We start from the raw sequence: 6,627 nt of genomic DNA, 5'->3' as shown, positions 1-6,627 counted from the left end.
TTGTACCTGTTATAATCTTGCTTTGAGACTTCTGATTTTTTCCCTGAGAGTTGTCACTAGAATGGTGCTGCTATAGAGAAGTAAGGAATCAAGTAGTCCTGTATTACCCTTCATTTCACTCCGCCTCATTCCTGCTTTCTTCTTTTGTTCTTTAGGTTGTCACTTCCTCCAAAATATGGCTTCATATTAATTATCTCAGACAGCTTTCCTTGACTAAATCCCCTCCAGGTTATTACATTTCTCTTGACCTCTAGCAATTCATGTATAAATGGCACATAATATAGCATATTAAAAAGCAGAGATATTACTTTGCCAACAAAGGTCCGTCTAGTCAAGGCTATGGTTTTTCCAGTGGTCATGTATGGATGTGAGAGTTGGACTATAAAGAAAGCTGAGCACCGAAGAATTGATGCTTTTGAACTGTGGTGATGGAGAAGACTCTTGAGAGTCCCTTGGACTGCAAGGAGATCCAACCAGTTCATCCTAAAGGAGATCAGTCCTGGGTGTTCATTGGAAGGACTGATGCTGAGGCTGCAACTCCAATACTGTGGCCACCTCATGCGAAGAGCTGACTCATTGGAAAAGACCCTGATGCTGGGAGGGATTGGGGCAGGAGGAGAAGGGGATGACAGAGGATGAGATGGCTGGATGGCATCACCAACTCGATGGACATGAGTTTGAGTGAACTTCAGGAGTTGGTGATGGACAAGGAGGCCTGGCGTGCTGCGATTCATGGGGTTACAGAGAGTCAGACATGACTGAGCAACTGAACTGAACTGAACTCAACTGAATATTACGTGTACTTGAAAAAGTGTTTTTGTAGTTTTATTCAATTATTTAGTTATGTATTTTCTAACCTTATGATTTTATTATACCCGTTGTAATTCCAGAGTTTTTCCCTCCTTACTAGCATTAATTATAACCATTAACATAATAATTTAAATGTGTGATCAGCTGCCTAATTCATGCCTCTTCTGTTTATAGTTTCTATACCTGCTTCTAGAATGCAAGCTCTTTTGGCTAATTGTCTATTGTTATATCCTCAGAGCCTAGAATAATATGCATAGTAAGTGCTCAATAAATATTATAATGTCTTTGAAATACCATCCAGGATATTAGTAGAAAGAAAGTGCTCATGAGTGTTTGCTAATCTTTGTAAACATATTTTTGTCTCAAATCCCTAACACTTTGTGTAACAGTTGAGATGTATCTGACTGCAAGATGCAGGAAACCTAACAAACTAAAAAACGTAAATGAAAGGACTAGCTGTGTACTTAGCTGTGGTCCCAAAGTGGGCATTTACAGTATAGGTTTGACATTTCAATGCTGTCATCAGGATTAGGCTCTGCCCATCTTTCTTCTTAGCCCACCAAAGTATCACAGCCCAAAGATGGTGACCATATACTCACATTTCAACGTGCAAAGCAGAAAATAAGTGATGTCAAAATTGGGGATGTCGACTTCATCTTATCAGAATCCCATAAATCCCCCAGTCTAGCATCCTTCTTCCCAGACCAACAGCAGGAACTGAATCATGTGCTTACTTCTGAACTATTAGTAACTGTATACAGGGGGGAAGGTGCTACCTTCAGTGATCAATCCTGATTCATCCCCCTCACCTTTTTCTGTATCTTCAAAAGTAAAGGAAAACCAGGGTATGCAAGCGACATTGTGCCTGGTCTTCTATGCTCAATAAATTACACTAGAGTTATGTTGTTCTGGGCTTCCCTGCTGGCTCAATGGTAAAGAATTCACTTGTCAATGCAGGAGACTCACAAGACAAGGGTTTCATCTCTGGGTTGGGAAGATCCCCTGGAGGAGGAAATGGCAACCCATCCCAGGATTCTTGTCTGGATTATCCCATGGACAGAAGAGCCTGATCTGCTACAGTTCCCATGGCTGCAATGAGCCAGACATGACTAACCACACAGGCACAAATGTTCCTCTGGACCTTCAAGCTCTTAAGATTCTTCAAGGTTTTTCTTTTTTTTCCTTTCCCTTATATTTTAATCATTAAGCCTTTCCTTCTGGACTTTTTTTTTTTTCCTCTGCTTAAAATTGCCTATTGAAAAATTTCTCAACAAAAAGGTTTCTTTCACTGATTTGTTTACATACTCAATTTCTGCATTCTAATTATTTTCTAAAATACTGAGACATATCATATTTTCAAAAGAGACACACATTTATTTTGCTCCTTCCTTTTCACTCTTCATGAATATTTTTGATTCTAACCTGTACTGGAGCCTGGCAGGCCAAGAAAATGTCTTCGGCTCTAACTGCCGGGACCATTTCATAGGTTCTAGATGTATTTGACTTGTCCTTCCCCTTTACGGCTAATCAAGAGATACATAGGCTTTTATAGAAAGCCATAGAAATCAGGGTCTTATAGCCAAGAAGCTCTGGTCATTTAAAAATGCCCTCTTGTTTACATTAAATTCATTGCATACTTGCTTCTTGCTATTGCCAGAAAGTCCCAGGACACAGTGTATTCCCCACTTCATCCCACCTTTTCCAACATCTTTCACAGAAGCAAAGGAAGGAGCTGGGTTTCCATGGTAACACAAGTGTGACAATTGAGGGTGTATGGGCATAGGTGAGATAACTCGCAGATTCAGTGAGGAGAGGAAAAATGAAGTTTCTCTCTCCCTCTCTCTTTTTTTTCTCCCAGCAGTACACTTCTGAAGCTAAAGAGATCCTAAAGTGTCAGTGTACACTGTTAAGTTTTCACTAGCATACAGATTTACCGCTCTTGGGGAAAATTCAATTTCATTTTATCTCATTTTTATTTCGTGTTTTCCACGAACAAATGAATGGAGATATTTTATTTCTAAAATCACTCTCAGAATAGATAGTTCATGCTAGCATAGCAATCAACACGATTAAGGGATCAGAAGATACACACCCAATTCCCACCCAAATCTTTAAAATTCTCTCCACATTTCAACATCCTTTCTTACAGCAGCTAATTCTTCAACCAGCATTTTACACTGAGCCTCAAATCAGGTCATGACCAAGAGAGAATAAGAAAATATGCTCCTACTTGACATGTTTGTCTGAGTGATTAAAAATCTATCTTTATGGCAGCACTGAGAATGAAAACTGAGGTCTGTCATTGTGAGAAATATAAACGAGGTACAACTACTCCAAGAGCCACAGTCTCTACACTTCTCATAAAGTCCACACTGATGAAAAAGCAGGGAAAATAACCTGAGAAATCCCCCTAAAACTTCTCCTCTCTCTATAAGGCTAAGAGGAGTAAATGGGCACTCCATTCACTATTTGTGTGTGTGTGACAACTTCTAACAGATGCGTTCCAGGTCATAGCCTCTCAACTTCTGGGGACCTAAGAAATGAAAACAGTTGCTTAAGGGTACATTCTGGACCCACAATCCCAATGCAAACTTATTTATGTGCTTATTTATTCATTTATTTTCACTGCACCAGGTCTTACTTGCAGCAGGAAGGATCTTTATTTCGACATGCAGGATCTGTAAGCTGTGGCATGTGAACTCTTAGCTGAGGTATGTGAACTCTTAGTGGCAGTATGGGAAATCTAGTTCCCTGACCAGGAAATCTTCTCCCTGATTAATGGAGAAGGAAATGGCAACTTACTCCTGTATTCTTGCCTGGAGAATTCCATGCCCAGAGGGGTCTGGCAGGCCGCTGTCCATGGGGTCACAGAGAGTCAGACACGGCTGAAGCACACACCACCAGGGATTAAAGCCAGGCCCCTTGCATTGTGAGTGCAGAGTCTTAGCCACAGGACCACCAAACAAGTCCCTCAAAGCAAATTTCTCAAAAAAAAAAAAAAAAGTTGCTGGACTTTTATTCCTTGCAAAGTGAATGGTTTTCCAGTTCCACTGTAATAGAAGGTACTACACAGGAAGTAAAGAACTATACAAAGAGAGAAAGTTTGATGTTTCTTGGCCTATTTAAACCCCAACATGTCTAGGAACTTATTAACACAATACTCAAGTTGGATATTAAAAGAGACAGTATGTCTTTTCTGTGAAAGAAGCATAGCTCTTACAAAGAAACCACAAAAAGCATGTAAGTTTCACGCAATATATGAAAAGTCTAAAAAGCTAGTTGAATATTGTATGCACCTACAAAATCATCTTGAAACATGCCTGCCAAAAAAGCTTAGATGTGAAGTTTTATCTCAAGCCCATATGAGCTCTTAATTTTAATTCACCTAGTCACATTACTAGTTTAAGATGGGATAACAGACCCTCTTTGGTTTCAATTCTCTTGAAACTTTCCTCTTGATTCTTAATTCTTTTGCAATCTGCCTTTGCTGTTGATTCTGGTGGCTCAAATGTAACTCTCATATTTTGATATGTAATCAAGAAATAATGACTCATTTATATATTACTACATATTTTGACAGGACACTTTCCTGCAATTATTTTAAGCACAAACTTGAGGTGTTATACTATACCAAGGTAATGCAAAAGTAAGCTATCCATTTTAAGGTAACAGCGATACAGCTGTTAGGACACTGCTCAATTTTAGTACATCTTTATAATAGTAGTTCAATAATTGACAGAAAAAAAGATGATAAAGAACATCTGTTTTCTTGATTAACACAGAACAAAACCCTCTCCACAAGATGACATTGTGGGGGCCAAAAAGGGTGAAGAGGCACGCTATGATCAAACCTTGCTGCGGTGGTGGTTGTTTAGTCGCTAAGTTGTGTCTGACTCTTTCTGCAACCCTATGGACTACAGCTCACCAGGCTCCTTTGTCCACAGGATTTTTCAAGCAAGAATACTCGAGTGGGTTGCCATTTCCTTCTCTAGGGGATCTTACCGACCCAGGGATTGAATTCAGTCTCTTGTGCGAGTCGTGTCGCCTGTATTGCTAGGTGATTCTTTACCACTGGAAGCCCCAGATCAAACCCTAGAAGTATAGAAATTTGTAATTCCCAAGAAACGTGTACTAGTAATGAATGGGTGTAGACTGGTTAGAGAAGGACATAGTTTAAGAACGGTAAACCCAATAACCAGTTATTGCAAAATACAAGCCAGGAATATTTAGGGACATAAGTTCTCCTAAATTTCACTTTATGGATGGGAGAGAATGTGCAATTAAGAGGACAGTAAGTGGCAAAAGTGTGTTGCTAAAAACATTATAGGAGGCATGCCTGGATAACCCATGCAACTGCTGCAGTATGTCTCCCTAACGTCTAGAAATTTTCTCACCCTAAATACAAGATACTGTTCTCTCGATTCATCCCACGATTTAGCCCGCATCCCTTAGCACTATTTCTGTGTGCATCATTTAGGCAGAATGCCACGGAGACGACATTAAAGCGAAATTCATCACTCTCGCTTGCAATTCAACTCGTTCCTTCGCCAGAGTAGGGTGCTGCGACCGCCACCTCAATCAATGACCCAGCCCAAACCCCACCAGCTCGTCCCTGTCTCCATACTACCAGTCTGGGTTGGCAAGAGAATCGCGATTTCTGATTGGCTCAGAGCAAGTCTCCGTCATGCGTGAGCTCACCTACCATTGGCTAGCAGAGCACGCTCAGGCGCAAAGGACCATCCTAGCCAAGCAGTTGGCGAAGGGAGGGCGGAGCCTGCAACTGGACTTCCCCTCCCATTGGCTGATGGATGGTATCACGTGGTATAAGGCGGCTCTCCATTGGCCGAGAGTGGCACCACGGGGTCCACAGAGGTGGGCTGGTTGGCTGAGATGGAACCCTAGCTTCCTACTAGGTTGTCCCGGCTGGCTGTTGCTATGAGGTGTCCCCGGGCTTTGCGGCTGTGGCTGAGGGCTCCGCTCTCCCGGTTTTCCAAGCGCCCGTGGTGACAGGGCGTGGGAAGAGCTCGACTTTCTCTCAGGCCAAGAAAAGGGCGGGGCTGGGGAAGGTGGGCGGGACCCCCGGCGACGTCACCGGGCGTGGGCCCCGGCTACCTCGGCCTCACTGCCTTGGGCAGTAAGCTCCCTGCGGCCTCTCGCGTCTCCTTGAGTGTCCTAAGGCGTAAAATAAAAGCTTCCTTTCGTGGTGTGCCTGCTCCTCCCTAAAACAAAGAGCCTTCTCGTTATCTTTATAAAAACAAATCCCTCAGGAATGCTGACGCACCGGGTGGTGTCCAGCCAGGCCCTCGTGCCATGGTCACCGTTTGGGCCCTGCCGGTGTCTCTCTTCTCACTCCCCTCCTCAGGTTAAATCTCGGAGACTGCTCTGGCCCCTCCAACATCCTGTCTCCACCAAAGTCTTGAACGTGGCGTGTTCAGGTAGAAACCCCTCCCGTCGCCGGGTGGAGAACTGCGCATGCTCAGTATGCCCCTCACCCGCTGGGTTCGACGGGGTGGGGTGTTGTCGGGTGGCCCAGGTGGTTGTTTATCTAAGCCGCCAGCCAAGGCTTCCGCGCCGCGCAGAGCCTCCCGGGAGCGCGCGCGCGGCTGGTCACCTAGGCGACAGGGGCGCAGGGGCGGGGGCTGCGCCGCCGGGCCCCGCCCCCTGGGCCGCCGGGCCCCGCCCCCCGGCAGCGCTGCGGCTGGGGCTCGGGCGCGCGCTCAGCCGCCGGGAAGAGCAGCAGCCTCGGCGGCGGCGGCGGCAGCGGCGGGCGGGGAGCTGGGCGTGGAGGCGCGAGGGGCGGGGCGGCCGGGCGGGCGG

Source organism: Bison bison, unplaced genomic scaffold, assembly GCF_000754665.1.
Source record: "Bison bison bison isolate TAMUID 2011002044 unplaced genomic scaffold, Bison_UMD1.0 scf7180017864527, whole genome shotgun sequence".
In the NCBI taxonomy this organism is placed as follows: Eukaryota; Metazoa; Chordata; class Mammalia; order Artiodactyla; family Bovidae; genus Bison; species Bison bison.
The sequence above is the reverse complement of the archived record's forward strand: the minus strand, read 5'-3'. Positions refer to the sequence as shown.